The 15467-nt window shown below is 41.3% G+C and overlaps 1 long non-coding RNA gene across 3 annotated transcripts in view; it reads left to right on the top strand.

Annotated features, from left to right (window-relative positions):
- LOC109436702 (uncharacterized) overlaps positions 1 to 14845 on the top strand; it is a 133580-nt gene extending 118735 nt beyond the window's left edge. For 2 of the 3 annotated variants that reach the window (XR_012497382.1, XR_012497383.1), the window contains 2 exons: positions 5670 to 6088; positions 11432 to 11590. This is a non-coding gene — a long non-coding RNA (uncharacterized LOC109436702). Of the gene's footprint in view, positions 1 to 5669; positions 6089 to 11431; positions 11591 to 11782 lie in introns of those variants that run through there. The other variant, XR_012497384.1, reaches the window with a different exon arrangement.
- Positions 14846 to 15467: the final 622 nt, after the last annotated feature.

Raw genomic sequence — 15467 nt, 5'->3', positions numbered from 1 at the left:
AGAAGTTGAATGTCTACTATGTGTCAAGTTCTCTACCACACCATTCCTTGTCCACTATGCCCTTTCTCAGTTTACGGTAACTTCATTCATCTAAGTTGTTATTAGAAACCTCAGCTTCTACATCCCTTTCTTGACTCTCCCAATAGTTAATCATTTTCTGAATCTCATTTATTGTCTTCATACTATTTTCATAGGGTGCTACTAGTAATTTTTATTTTATGTATAAACATTGAAGCTCAGAGACACAAAAAATCTTGCTGAGGTCACAGAGCAAATATTGGGAGAGCAAGGTTTTAACCTGGGTTTGTTTTACTCCACAGTCAATGGCAATTCATTGGTCAACAAATATTCAGTGCCCTTGAGCCTAGGATAGTACTATCTGCTAGAGAACAGGCCATGGTCTTTACTCAATTTTCCTGTAGTCCAGTGGTGGGGAGGTATGTTAAAAACAAAACAAAACAAAAACCCAAAAAGGTCAGAATACACTGGAGGAATTGCATGGTTCTGTGAAAGCACAGAAAAGAGATTGGCTGACTATTACAAGGGAGTCAGGAAAAACCTTGTGGAAAAGGTGACTTTTGATCTGAGTCTCAAAGGATGGGAGAAGTTGGCCCATTAGAGTAGAAGGGAAAGGGAACTTCATTAGAGGAACAAACACAAACAAAGCTATGGGCGCAAGAAAGAGAATATGAAGAAAATGGCAAGCTTTTCTGTCTGGTGAAGGCAGATTGGTGTCAGGGAGACTATGGGAAATCACAGATCAGGTGAGATGTCTTAGCTTTTTCCTAAAACAAGACAGAGCTCTGGAAGTTTGAGCAGGAAAGAGACACAATTATAAATGTGCCTCAAAAAACAAACTGGTAGGAGTGCAGAGAAGTGTAGAAGTGTGTGTGTGTGTGTGTGTGTGTGTGTGTGTGTGTGTATGTATGTATGTATGTATGTATATGTAAACACTAAAGCCATGGACACAAATTAAGAGGCTTTTCTGATTTCTGGTCAACATGGTGGGGTAGGTAAACACTGTGTTGCCTCTTCTCATGACAGCATCAAAATTACAACTAAACTACAGAACCACCATCATTGATAATTGCCTGGAATCTAGCTGAACAGAATTCCTATAACTAAGGGCATATAGAAGAAGCCATGCCAAGACTTGTAGGAAGGGCAGAAACTCAGAATGGGTTGTTCCCACACCCACATGTGGCCATCAAATATCAGGACGGATAGCTATCTCAGCCATGGGGGCATCCCTGAGGAGCGAAGGATCCCAGCCCCACATCAGGCTCCCCAGCCCAAGGTTCCAGCGCCAGAAAAAGAAGTCCATACAACTTCTAGCTATGAAAACTAGTGGCGACTGTGGCTGAATGAGACAGAGGGCTGCTGGAGTCCCACACATTCCTCTTAAAGGGCCTGCAGACAGACTTACTCACTGATGGACTCACTTGCTCTGACTCCAGCTCTGGGGCAGTGGCTTGAAAGATGCCAGAGACGTACAGGAAGAACTGAAATGTCTGGCTTCAGGGTGAGGGCTGGAGGGGAAGCTTTCTACCAGACAGAGGTGCTGGCAGAATCCACTGTATTTTTGTTGAGCCCTCCCTCTTCTCAGTGTGCAGATGCAGGTAGGCACCACTGAATCTCCATCCTAGCTAACACTGTGTGCCCTGCCTTAGTGATTCCCTGAGATCTCACCCCACCCAACCTGCGGGCCAACCCAAGCCATTTCCTGTGGCTTTCCTATACAAATGACCTGTCTTGACTCATACTCTGGACTTTCCTAAAATCTCTCAAAGGTTAACAAACACCAAACAAGCAGCATCTGGCCTCAGTGTGTCCCATAGCTCTTGCTAAGCAGCCCCAAGACTGGCACTAGCAGCAGCCAACTAGGGTTTGCAACTTAGCATCTCTGAGGAACTACCAAGCCTAGCATGGATGGCAGACCTCTGCAGATTGTTTTGTGGCTCATTCTAGGTGGTCCCAGGCAGAGCATAGGCTGTGGCTGAACTTGGCCTGTGGTTTGGCCCCTCCCAGGAGGCCCTAGGGCTGGCATGCACTCTGGCCAGCTTCAGAACAAGCCAGAGCACCACCCAGCTGCCACTAAGGTCAACACACCCAAAGGGCAGACTGGGTTGACACATGAGTACAGCTAAAGTGAATCCTGCTCCATGGTGTCAGCCTTTGCAGAACAGCTCCTCCACTGTAGTCATGGCCAGTCCTCACAACTAATCAGCCTGAGGGTCAATCCCTCTCACTGACATGCAAATATCAACCAAGGCTCAACTACAATAGGAGGACTCATACAACTCACACAAGGGATACATCTAGAGCACCCAGCTCAGGTGACCAGAGAGACTGTGCCACTGGTCCCCACAGGACCAGTGCTTCCCATAAGGCCATTCTACTAAGACTGGGAGACACAGCAGCTCTACCTAATACATAGATTCAAACACAGGGGAGTGGCCAAAATGGGGAGACAAAGAAACATGTCCCGAATGAAATAACAGAACAAAGTTCCTGAAGAAGAACTAAACAAAATGGTCACAAGCAAGGTACCAGATGTAGAGTTCAAAACACTCATTGTAAGGATGCTCAATAATCTCAGGCAGAAGTTCAACAAACAGATAGAAAACATAAAAAAGAAAAAGTCAGAAATGAAGAATACAATAATTGAAATAAAGAATACATTAGAGGGAATCAACTATAGGTTAGATGAAGCAGAGGACTAGATCAGTGATTTAGAAGATAAGGTAGCAGAAAACACCCAATCAGAAAGGAAAAAGAAAAAAAGAATCCAAAATAATGAGGATAGTTTAAGGGACCTCTGGGACAACATGAAGCATACCAGTTTTCTCATCATTGCGATACCAGAAGGAGAAGAGAGAGAGAGCAAGGAATTGAAAGCCTATTTGAAGAAATAATGATGGAAAACTTCCCTAACCTAGTGAAGGAAATAAACATACAAGTCCAGGAAGTGCAGAGAGCCCCAAATAATATGAACCCAAAGAGTCCCACACCAAGACACATCATTACTGAAATGTCAAAGTTAAAGACAAAGAAAGAATCTTAAAAGCAGAAAGAGAAAAGCAGTTAGTTACCTACAAGGGAGCTACCATAAGACTGTCAGCTGATTTCTCAACAGAAACTTTATAGGACAGAAGGGATTGGCAAGAAATATTCAAAGTGATGAAAAACAGGGACCTACAACCAAGATTACTCTACACAGCAAAGCTATCATTTAGAATCAAAAGATAAAGAACTTCCCCTACAAGAAATAGCTAAAGGAGTTCATTACCACCAAACCAGTATTACAAGAAATGTTAAAGGGATTTCTTTAAGAAGAAGAAGAGAAAAGATGAAAAATATGAATAATAAAATGGCAATAACTACATATCTATCAACAGTTACTTTAAATGTAAGTGGACTAAATGTTCCAATCAAAAGACACAGGGTGGCTGGGTAGATAAGAAAACAAGAACCTTAAATATACTGTTTATAAGAGACTCACTTCAGATCGAAAGATACACACACAGACTGAAAATAAAAGGATGGAAAAAGATATTTCATGAAAATATAAATGAAAAAAAAAAAAAAACCCAAAAAACTTGGGGTAGCAATACTTATACCAGACGAAATAGACTTTAAAACAAAGGCTATAACAAGAGACAAAGAAGGACTCAGTAATCCCACTTCTGGGTATTTATCCAAAGAATCCTTTTGAAGGGACATGTTCATCCATATGTTCATTGCAGCATTATTTACAATAGCCAAGATATGGAGGCAACCTGAGTATCCATCAATAGATGAATGGACATAGAAGAGGTGGTACCTATGTATGATGGACTATTACTCAGCCATAAAAAAGAATAAAATTTTGCTATCTGCAACAACATGGATGGACCTAGAGGATATTGTGCTGAGTGGAGTAAGTCAGACAGAGAAAGGCAAATGCCGTATGATTTCATTTATATGTAGAATCTAAAGAACAAAACAGAAACAAACTTATAGATACAGAAAATATTTTCAGGATTGCCAGATAAGAAGGGGGTTGGTGGGACAGATAAAAAAGGGAAGGCATTAAGAAGTACAAATTGGTTGTTGCAAACTAGTCACAGGGATGTAAAGTATAGCATAAGGAATATAGTCAGTAATATTGTAATAACTATGTATGGTGTCAGGTGGGTACTAGATCTATTGGGGTGATCATTTTATAAGTTATAGAAATGTGTAATCACTATGTTGTACACCTGAAACTAATATAATATCGCATATCAACTCTAATTAAAAAATAAAATTATTAAAAATTAAAAAAGAGAGTTTTTCCAACAGATTAGAGAAAAATCATAAGGTACTGGACCAAGTCAACAGCAGAGGGGATGGTGAGGAGTGGGTGGATTAGACAAATAATTGTGTTAGACAGTAGAACAGACTCAGAGATGAATTAACTGCTGGGGGGAGGCAAGGAAAAGGGAGGTGTTTGGGACCATAATGGAGTTTCTAGTTAAATAACTTGGGTGAATGATGGTACCATTAGCTCAGATAAGGAATGTAAGTGAATAATGAGATCAGTTTTGGATATATTGGTGCTGGAGACTTCTGCTGCTGTGTTTGAGCATAAAGAGGGGGAGGAAGGGTATAGTAAGGGCAGTGGTCAGAAGAGAAAGTGCGTATCCCAGGACATGGTCAGGGCTGGTGCTAATGTTCCTGTCAGTGAGTCAAGGTTTAGATTGGGAAGTTTCAGCATCATCTGCAGAGCTCATCTGCAGAGCTCATCTGCATTCCAAGTTCTCTGGTCATGGTGACACCCCTCTCTGCTTGTCATGAGTCAGGCACTGACTGTCTCAGTGGTGCTGGCGATTTATCAGTGAGTGGGAAAAGGTAATTGACCATCATCTAACCTAGCCTTGCCTCACCTCAGCTGATAGAAATTTAACTGCTTCATTCTACTATAATTTCATATAATTCTCCATTTTTTCTCCCTAGTTTTTTACTTGGAAGTTTACACAAATGATTGATGATTTGCTATCAAATATAAAAAAAGAAGCTAAAATACCACTGGGCAGTTTAACAGCTTTTAAAATATAATGGTTTCTCTGGCTGGACATCCATAGTAGCAGTAGAAGCCCAGAAGGTCAAACTTTTATGAACTGGTGAGAATTAGAGAAGGACAGTGAAAGCAATCAATGCTCAGGGCTGGCTCCATAGTCCACCAACCTTGGGGGAAAAGAGGCCTCCTGACTTGTGGAACCTGTATGGGCTGTCCATGGTGCTGTCAGAAACCACTGGGGAGGAGGGTGAAATTGGCTTCTGATAGGGAGTCAGAGGTCCTGGGTCCTGAGGCTGTTTGCTCTCAGTCTTGTCCTTGATTACCCAGGCTTTGAGGTCTCACCCTCTTAGCAAAACTCCCTCCAACTGTCTGCCTCAGAGATAGCCTGCCTCTGACCCTGTCCAGAGAACTCAAATGCTCCCTTTCCATCATTTTTGTTCTATGGGACCCTCTGTCATGCTTTCTGTATACCTCTAGTCTCGTTCTTAGAAGTAGAGACTAGTTTTGTAGCTTTGTTTTTTTTTTTGCATTTAAGTCTCTGAACTTCTCAGTGTGACATGACAGGCAGAGGAAGGGAGTAGCAATTATCTCCTGGAAGTCACTGACTATGTGCCGTGCATTCTTCTAGGCAAACACTGTCTCATTTGATTCTTTCTACAATCCTTGAGGTAGTTATAAAAATGCGCACTCATCGATGAGGGATCTGTGGTTCAGAACACAGAAGACGCAGCAGGTAGCAGCTATAATGGCTCCCCTGGATCACTGCTTCCCGGTCTCCATATCCTTGTGTAATACCGTCACCTGGAGTGTGGGCTGGACCTCGTGACTTGCTTCTAACAAACAGAATATGGCAAAAATGATGGGATCTCACTTCTGATATTAGGTTATAAAAAGACTGTAACGTCCATCGTGTTCTCTTGTTGGCTCATTCTGATGAAAGCTTGCGACCGTGTTGTGAGCTGCCTCATGGAAAGGTCTACATGGCAAAGAACTGAGGAAGGCCTCCAGCCAAGAGCTCAGAAGGAACGGCAACCTGTCAACAATCATGTGAGTGAGCTTGGAAGTGTATCATATTCATTTGAGCCTTAAAAGGTCTGCAGCTCTAGCTGACACCTTGACGGCAGCCTGGGAGACTGAGCAGAGGGCCCAGCTAAGCTGCCTTTAGATTCCTAACCCATAGAAACTGTAAGATAATAAATGCGTGTTGTTTTAATCCACTAAGTTTTAGAGTGTTTTTATGCAACAATAGATAAATAATTCAAAATGGTTAAATAACAGTCAGTTAATAAATGGCAGAGTTTAGACTCAAACTTGGGACTGCTTGATTTTAAATAATCACTATCTTTTCACGATACTATATTGGTGATTTTGTTTTTTGTTTTTTTAAAGATTGACATCTGCCTGCAGCTCCAAGAGGAGCTAGAATATAGAAGCAAAATTAAATCTGCTGGACAGTAGAATCCTGAGCTATGCAGAGGGCCAGTCTTCCACAGAGAAACCATGTGCTCTAGTATTCTATCTTCACCTGCTGGTGGGCCTTCGGGTAGAGCTGCAGTGTGACTGCCCTTCCCCTGAAAGCTTTTTCCCATTAGACAGATTGCACTTAGAAACATCTGCCCAGAAGCACTCAGTTGATTTAAGCATTTTTGCTTTTAATTTTTGGTACCTTTCAGAGGGAAAAAGAAAAATAAGGTAGTTTCCTGAAGTGTAATTGTTTCGGGCACTTTTTTATTAATGAAAAGGAATAACATGTCAACAAGCCCCGGGTTTAGCTGTAGAACTAATGTTAGCCAAGGCGCAGGATATAAGCAAAGTAAGCCCTCTGCCAGTCTGCATTTGTCCAGCTCCATGATCAATTCTTAATTACTTGTGCTCTGGGCACTGGCTGGGAGACAGTCTTTGCTTCCTCCCCACCAGGGTTGCTGAGCTCCACGGGACAGGAGAAGCACCCTTTCTGAATGGTCCTCTTTACAGAGTTTTATGGTCCTTGCAGGTTTCTCCAAGATTCTGAAGACTCACTCTCTGCCTGAGCCTCAGGATGGTGAAGGGATAAGGCCAAGAGCTTCCTTTACTGAATTGTCATTGAGTTGTGTGAATGTATTGTATTCGGAGTCAGTGAGATTGTGGGAACTTGCTTTAAGTTTCCTTGTATGTAAAACAGGGGTAATTGTAGAACATACCTCACAGGATTGGTATTACTTTGGTGCAAAAGTAGTTGCGGTTTAAAAGGTTAAAAATAATTGCAAAAACTGCAATTACTTTTGGACCAACCTAACAGAAGGATCAAATGTGATAGTGTATGTAGAAACTTAAGCAATATAAAGCACACTACAAATTGTGTGTGTGTGTGTGTTTGTGTGTGTGTGTGTGCACATGTGTATTTCTATGAGTTTGGTCAAGTTGGAGCTATGCTCATGGAGAGCACCCAAGACAATGAAGTTATTTATCTAATGAACCCACTTGACCTGAAATCTATGTAATTTTACTAACAATTGTTGCCCCAATAAATAAAAAATAAAAAAAGGTATATGTCAGCGATGCTTTCAGCAAAATATTTTTTCCAGAAAAAATTTGATGAAATTCCTACCTACTAGTGGTTTAAATTCCTGAAGACGTGAACGATTCCTTCTCTGGGACAATCCCCCAGCTCTATATTGTCACCAAGGAGTTAGTCCTTGATCCTTGGTATATTGGCTTCTTATCCACATGTTCATCACCTCATTATTATAAAATGGCTAACAACTCACTGAAGATGGGAAGAAGAAAGAAGGGACATCATAAGAAATATCTCTCCATTTTATCTTGGAAAGAAAAAAAAAATTCCCAGAAGCCCCCATCCAGAATTTTTCACATGCCTATTCCTATCGTATGGGGACCTGAAGAAAGTATGTGTTTTTGTTTATTTATTTACTTTTCATTATTCGTAGCTTAGGAAAAGGGCAAGAGAGAAGGGAGTTAGAAATGGCTAAGTTAGCTTATCAATGGGTCATTCACAAGATGTCAGAGGCACATATTAGAGCTAGAAGGGATCTTAGAGATGATCTGATTTAACCTCATACAAAGAGATGTGAGGCCCAGAGTGGTTATTGCTTGTCCAAAGTCACAAATTAAGTAGGCAGTATCTACCGTGCTTAGAAGGGGGGCATAAATGGATTATTTCCATGTTTCACATGGATTATGAGGCATTTGAGGAAAACTCCCTTCTTTATACAGAATGCCTGGAAACCTATCTTTAGTTTCTTTCTAAGTAGTTATGTGGTTTTCTAGAATATAGAAGTAAATTAAGTTACAGAGATAAAAGAGGAAATGGAGGGCTTTGGCCACTTAGGACTGTCTGTTTGGCAGGTGGCCAGGAAGGTTTGGGTAAGCAAGTTTACTGGAGCTCAGAAAACCATGTACTTCACTATATAGTCATGAAACATGGGCACAGTGTGAAGGAGCTGAGAGGCCTGAGAGGGCCAAGGATGTTAATTCAGACCCAGCTCACACTTTGCCCAGTACCAAGTTAGGGCCTGTGGTAGATAAAAATAAGTACAATTCAATTCAGTTCAACTTGACCCAACAAACATGTATTGAGTGTGGTTGTTCCAGGCATGATAAATATATAAAGATAAATAAATGATGCTTTCTCGCTGAGTGCTCATGAATAGAATGGGTAACAACATGAACAACTCACTAAAACACTATAAAATGCTTGCTGAAATATAGACATAAATGAAAGGTGGTGGGAGCTCAGTGGACCCAACCAGAGGGGTACTTTTTAATTGACCATTCCAGAGCCCAACAGAACAGAAAAGAGATTTTATCATGATGCTGTCAAATTCTCTAGGATGAAGAAACTGATAAATGGAACAATTCAGGCTTATTAAATGGGAAGTTCAGATATCATTATAGAAGTTGAGAGGAGAAAAAGTCAACCAGGACTGAGCCTACTCAAAGAAGACCTCTTGGGGTTGTGAGCTTTGTGCTGGAACTTGGAAGATAGTACTTGAAAGAAGAATACAGGGGATATAAGGAATTGGTGGGAACTGAGCAAGCTAAGGTGGTGCAAACACGCGTGATGTATTTGGCAGCCTCCCTAGTACACAAAGGGCCCATAGGCAACCTCTTAGCTTCTCTTCAAGCTCCCAGTCACCAAGTTCCAAAGAGTTTTTGTTTACATGGTCCTAAGTTGAGGTATTCCTCTTGACTTTTGAGCAAAGGAGCCCATCCTTTATGTTAATTCCTAAAAGAGAAGTAGAGTGTTCAGAGCCTCTGCAAGAGGCTTAAATGCTGGAGGTGATTGGTGGCCCACTTTAATCCTGGTCTCTAATCTGTAAAGCACTTAAAGAATTGATTTTGATTCTTGCCCACCTCCTATCCCAAATGACAGATTAAAAAACAGAAAATGAATAATTTTGCCAACTATAGGGGAAATGCCTGTGTCATTCAATATGACAATCCATCTATAAGAATTATTCAAAATTCAATGTTCATATCCTTTTCTATGTTATCTCTAGATTTTTCCTTTCAGGGTATCTCAAGATATTGAAAGTTCATGAAAAGTTTCAAATAAAGATACAGGATGCTGAAGTATCAATACATGTATTGAGCACTGACTAAGTGCTAAGCACTGTTCTCAATGCTTTACATGCAAACTCGCTTAACAGGGAGAAGGCCCTGTTGCTGAGACCACTGAGCTCCCACTGACAGCAGCATAGAAACAGTGGGCTAGCAAAACTATGTACAAACACAGCTCTTAATAATGATCAAGAAGAGACATGACCATTGGGCCCATTTCAATGACTTTATTTATTTTGCCCAACCCCCCATCACTGCCCCCATAACCATTTTGGAATTCTTTCGCATACTAGCCAAAGCTTTCTTGTCACCATTAACTCCATGTAAGCTGTAGCTTGATAAACCATCATTCATACCCATTTCCTGGAAAGCTCCTCCCTGGGCACGTAGCACCACTTACTGAGTTTCTGAGCAGAGCTGTCATTGGGGCCAAGGTATGGCACAGGGAAGTCCCATTGAAAAGTGCAGGATGGGAGTGCTCCAGAACAATGTCTGATTGTCATGGTGGCATGTTGGAAAAATGATAACCTCACTCTGCCTAAAGAGAAACCTCTGCATGTCACCACCAATCATGCAAACTAGACTCTTAAAATGAAATTAGGCTGAAGCATGGCCAATGAAAGTTGGAGTCTCAATTAGCTCTGTGACTTCACTTAAAGTTCCAGTGCCAGCAGGAAGAAAAAAGAAATCAATACTATATTCTCTTCATCATCAATTTTGCTTTTTGCTAAATGAAAATGCTTTTATTCCTTCCACTATCGAAGATGTTATTCTCCCAATGTTACTATCTTTACCCTCATCCTATTATGTTGGTTGAACTCCTGCAAAGAGCTGCATGTAGGACAGTGCTGGAAGTATGCTTCTTTGTACTGAGCACTTGAAGGCACTGCAGAGGATGTTATCTCAATTCACCAAAGATTTGCAAGTACAACGGTCCTTGTTTGGCAGGCCTTCCTGCTGCTGTAGCAGGGCCCTAGACATGGTCAGCTCTGTGGAACTATTGGCTGCTCCATTTTTTGTAGATGGAGAATCAATAGCACACTTATTCCAAACAGCTCTGGAGGTCCTAGAGGCACATCGCAACTCAATGCCTTGTGCCAGGCTGTAGCACATGCCTTGTAGAAGGGAACCTGACTGGCAGGTGGGCCCATCTTGAACTCATTCACGGGCTTTGGTTAGAGAAGCAGCAAAGGGACCACATTATAAGATATTTTCACCTGTTCAGTTAAGAACTTAAAGGGTTTTGCTGAACAATACAGTAGACTGGCTTCCAAAGCTGTCCCCTGGTAGTGACCTTTAAGAGAACTTAATCAGCTCCCATCTATGTTAGCTCCAAGATGGTACCAATCCAGGACTTGACTCACTTGGCAATATTTGGAAAGAAAGAAAGAAAGGAAGGAAGAAAGAAAAATTTGCAATAGAGGAAGGAAAAAAAATACAGTTCCACAGGCTAGAAACTCATTTCCTGAGGAGCAGGAACGCATCTCATGATCTCTGGGACTCACCAAGCTCCAGGAAGCTCGACCAGTCACTTAATAAGTCATTGAGGACGTGTGGTTTAATTAACTCGCCCAAAATTCCTCCTTTCCCTTTCTCACTTTTGCTATTAATATTTTTCGATATCTGATAATGCAGTGTAGTTAATTCTTTCTGGCTTTATAATGAACACTGCCATAATGAAAAAGGTTAGCAGTGCTTCAGGCAGCTTTTAATTATCCAGCTGAGCAGGTAAAAGCACTTTATTCTTCTCTTTTTTTTCCCCTTACTTAGCAATTAATGGAGGAGCTCAGTGGCACTTACTGTACCTTTTTTGTTTTCTAATGGATGAAGCTGCATGGATCAGGGAGGCCATACTGTACTGCTGTTACCACCACACGGAAACGTCGGAGGCTGCTGCATCGCTGCATTTCAGGACTCCTGCCTGTGGGGTGGAAGCGCTTTTGCTGCTGGCTGAAGGTTTATCTAATTTAAAAAGCTCAGTTACCTAGAGTTGTTGTTACCAATTCCCTGGCATGCATTTTTCAACCTTTGCTTCTGTGCCCAGAGAGCCCCCAACATGCTTGTACAGCCCAGCTGGCCTGGCCTTATGGCAGTCATTTCCCTGGTTCTATCTAACTGACCCATCTTCTTTCTGTTCCCTCCGCTAGCAGTAGCCTTAGAATTATTCTTCTTACTTTACAGACAGAGAAATGGGGGCCCAAAGTTGTTGTCTGCCTGGGCAAAAGCACTGCCTTCAGTTGCAATGATGCCATCTCTGGATATGAAGAGAGACGTCATCGAGCTAATTGCCACACTGTTACATGAAGGAAGAGTTTAAAAATTATGTGAACCACTTCCATGCCTACTAGTTTATAAAGTCACATTTTTATTACAGGTGGAATTATTTGCATGATTCTTCTTCATTTTGCAAATACAAAACAAAAAAAAAGTGTTCAGGGAGTGTCTGACACATTTTTCTGTGGCTTGATAAAAGTTCACTGTCCCTCGCATTTCATATGCAGATCTCTCTAGAGGGACTGGGCCAATTTCATAAGATTGAAGGGTCTTCTGAGAAGGAAGGGATATGCTCTCTATGATTTGAAGTTGGGACAGTCTCAAGGTGTGTGGAATGGTCCTGTGCAAAGTCTACCTGAAGGAAAGGACAGTGAAAGCATAAGAAGGGAACAGACCAGGCTGGAAGGGCAGCCTGAGTGAGTGATATGGGCTTGAGCCCAAACTGCTGGGTTCCGGGAGCAGGCCAGTAGTTACACTTGCTGATGCTGTACTGGGAATGATGTCCGGCATCTGAGAATAAACTAAAAGCGATCATGGTTAGGGCAAGAGGCCTTTTAAAGACGGTTTATACTGTGACACTCACCATTCAGGGGTCCTTGTCTAAATGTCTCTGTCCTACAATATCCCCTTGTTGATAAGCTTCAAGAAAAGGGGAGATAAAAGGCAAATATGGTTGCATCATGTGCCGATCATGCGGTGCCTTCTCTCCCCACTACACATCAAGTTCAGGAAATCCTGGCTGGATAAAGATCTCACTAACGCCATTGTGACAAAAGGACTTGACCATTGAATTTAGCGGATCATTGGTATACCCTATGATATTTAGGTTGCTTGTGGCCCCTCTAATGTGATCTTAATTTAAGTTGAGGTTAAAATAATTACTTACCTGCATTGCCAGTGCAAACTTCAGCAGCAGCAATAGTGTTGCATGTGGAAACTGGCCTGTAAAAACAGCAGGAAATGCATGGGTCTCGAAATCTATCAGGGTCAACAGCCACCTTAATTTTAGGGAGAATTCTAGACTACCTTGCAGCCCAGTGCAGGTACCACTGTGATCTCATGTCCACAGGACTGTGTCTTCAAGTGTGACCCCCCCATCCCCTGTGGCAGCAGCCACCACCAAAACCAGGCTACGGGAGTTATCTCACATTCCAGTTCTCCATCGGGCACTTGGGAGCAGGATGGGCCCCACGGACTGAGTGTCTCAGAGGTTCTTGGGCAATCTGTGGGAGGGATGGTAGCTTACGGGTGATACACTGGCTTTCTGTGAAGTAGCCATGTTAGTCAAGTCTCTCAAAACAGTCACTTTATGTTTGAAAAGGACTTTGAAGTTTTCAAAACAATGTAATACCCATTATCATACCTGAGTCAAATAACACTTTCAAGTGTCAGTCAGGAAAATGTCAGTCAGGAAAATTCTCCCCATTTTATAGATGAAAAACCAAAGCAACAGAAATCCCCTTCCTCTTTAAGGCAATGTTTCCCAACTGGAGGTGGTGTCTCTGCACCCCACCCTCCTCCAAGGGATATTTGGAAATGTCTAGAGATATTTTTGTTGTCATATCTGAATGAAGGGTCATGCCACTGATATTTAGAGGCCAGAGATGCTACTATGCACAGGACAGCCCCCAAGACAAAGCATTATCTGGTCTGAAATGACGATAGAGTGGAGGTTCAGAAACCCTGATCTAAGGGCATACAGCTAACTGGTGGAGGAGCTGGTGATTTTCAAAATTGATGTCACACTGCTATTCATGATAACATCTGCCATTTCTGGAATATTTACTGAGTACTATTTTAAGTAGTTCATACTCGTCAACTTTGTCCTCGAAACAACCCTGAGTTGTTTTATTACTCTACTTTTGTTCTACTTTGAAATGCGAAAACTGAGACTCAGAGAGGTCACATAAGTTGTGGCAGAATTAGCGATAGTCCCTGCATTGTCTCACGGCTGGACCTCTCTTGTCTCCACCTCTCTGGCTTCCTGCAGCACAGCATAGACAGGAAACTCTCTGCTTTGCCTAGCCCACACCAAGCACAGAATGAGTAATTGGTTAATTTTCAGATGGTTAGAAGCCTCAGGTTCCAGGATCACCACAGAAAGCCATTATCAAGAACAATGTCTCAAGAGATAACATGTGTTAGCATGGAAAGACAATAGGGAATCCTTGTATACGTTAATGGGAATGTAAATCGGTTGTCACTATGAAAACTTGTATGGAGTTTCCTCAAAAACTGAAAATAGTACTACCACATGATCCAGCAATTCCACTTCTGGGTATATACCTGAAAAAAACGAAATCATGTTCTCAAAGAAGTAGCTGCACCCCCATGTTCATTGCAGTATTATTTACAATAACCGAAACATGGGAACAACCTAAGTGTCCATCGATGGGTGAATGGATGAAGACAATGTGATGTGTGTGTGTGTACACACATATACATATATATTTTTCCATTTTATATATATAAAAATTTCATATATATAAAATGGAATATTATTCAGTCATAAAAAGAAGAAAATTCTGCCATTTGTAACAATGTAGATGAACCTTGAGGGCATTATACAAAGGAAAATAATTCAGACAAAGATAATTACTGTAGCTCTGACTTATATGTGGAATCTAAAACACCAGAACTCATAGAAATAAAAAATATGGTTGGTGGTTGCCAGAGGTAGGGGGTGGGGATTGGGAGAAATGGGTGAACGTAGTCAAAAGGTACAAACTTCCAGTTATTTTATGGGGATGTAATGTACAGCATGGTTACTATAGTTGACAATACTCTATTGTATATTTGAAAGTTGCTAATAAAACAGATCTTAAAAGTTTTTATCACAAGAAAAAAACTGTAACTATACGGAGTGATAGACATTAACTAAACTTATTGTGATAATCATTTTGCAACTATATGTACGTCAAATCATTATGTGGTATACCATAAGCTAATAAAATGTAATATTTCAATAAAACTGGAAAAAAATAACACTGTTTCCTCCTTATTCTCTCTAGGTTATCAATTCAAGATTTAGGGAGCCCAACAGCTTCAACAATTTCTATTCATTAACACATGCTCCTTCTTCCCTGCACAATTCTTCCCTCCTCTGGCACAATTTCTGATATGCATACATATCAATGCGTACACATCATTCATTTATTCATACACTCACTCAAAATATCTATCAAGGATTGAAGATACAAAGAGGAAAGAAATATATACAGTCTCTACTCCCAAGTTATTGACAGTCTATTGGGTCAGATGAGCTTTAAAACACCGTTATATTACAATATGCTTAGTGAAGTGACAGAGACGTGGCCAAGCTATCAGCTCCTAATCAGCCTCTGGGGGGCTGGGAGTCATGAAGATCCTAGGAGCAATAACTGAGTGGAGTCTTAAAGGCTGGGATGGAATTAGACAAATGGAGAAGGGAGAGGGGATAACATGAAAATAGTCTCAGAGGCCTAGACCTTCATAGCACAGGTGTATCTGCTGAAAGTTTAAGGAGTCTGGTGTTAGCAGAGTGAAAAGCACAAAGCAGGGATATGAAAGTGAGGAAGGAGGCTGAAGCCTGAAAAAGGTTTGTAAATGATAG

This window comes from Rhinolophus sinicus, linkage group LG06 (assembly GCF_036562045.2).
Source record: "Rhinolophus sinicus isolate RSC01 linkage group LG06, ASM3656204v1, whole genome shotgun sequence".
Taxonomy (NCBI): Eukaryota; Metazoa; Chordata; class Mammalia; order Chiroptera; family Rhinolophidae; genus Rhinolophus; species Rhinolophus sinicus.
Note: the sequence above shows the minus strand (reverse complement) of the source record. Positions and strands in the feature narration are given on the sequence as shown.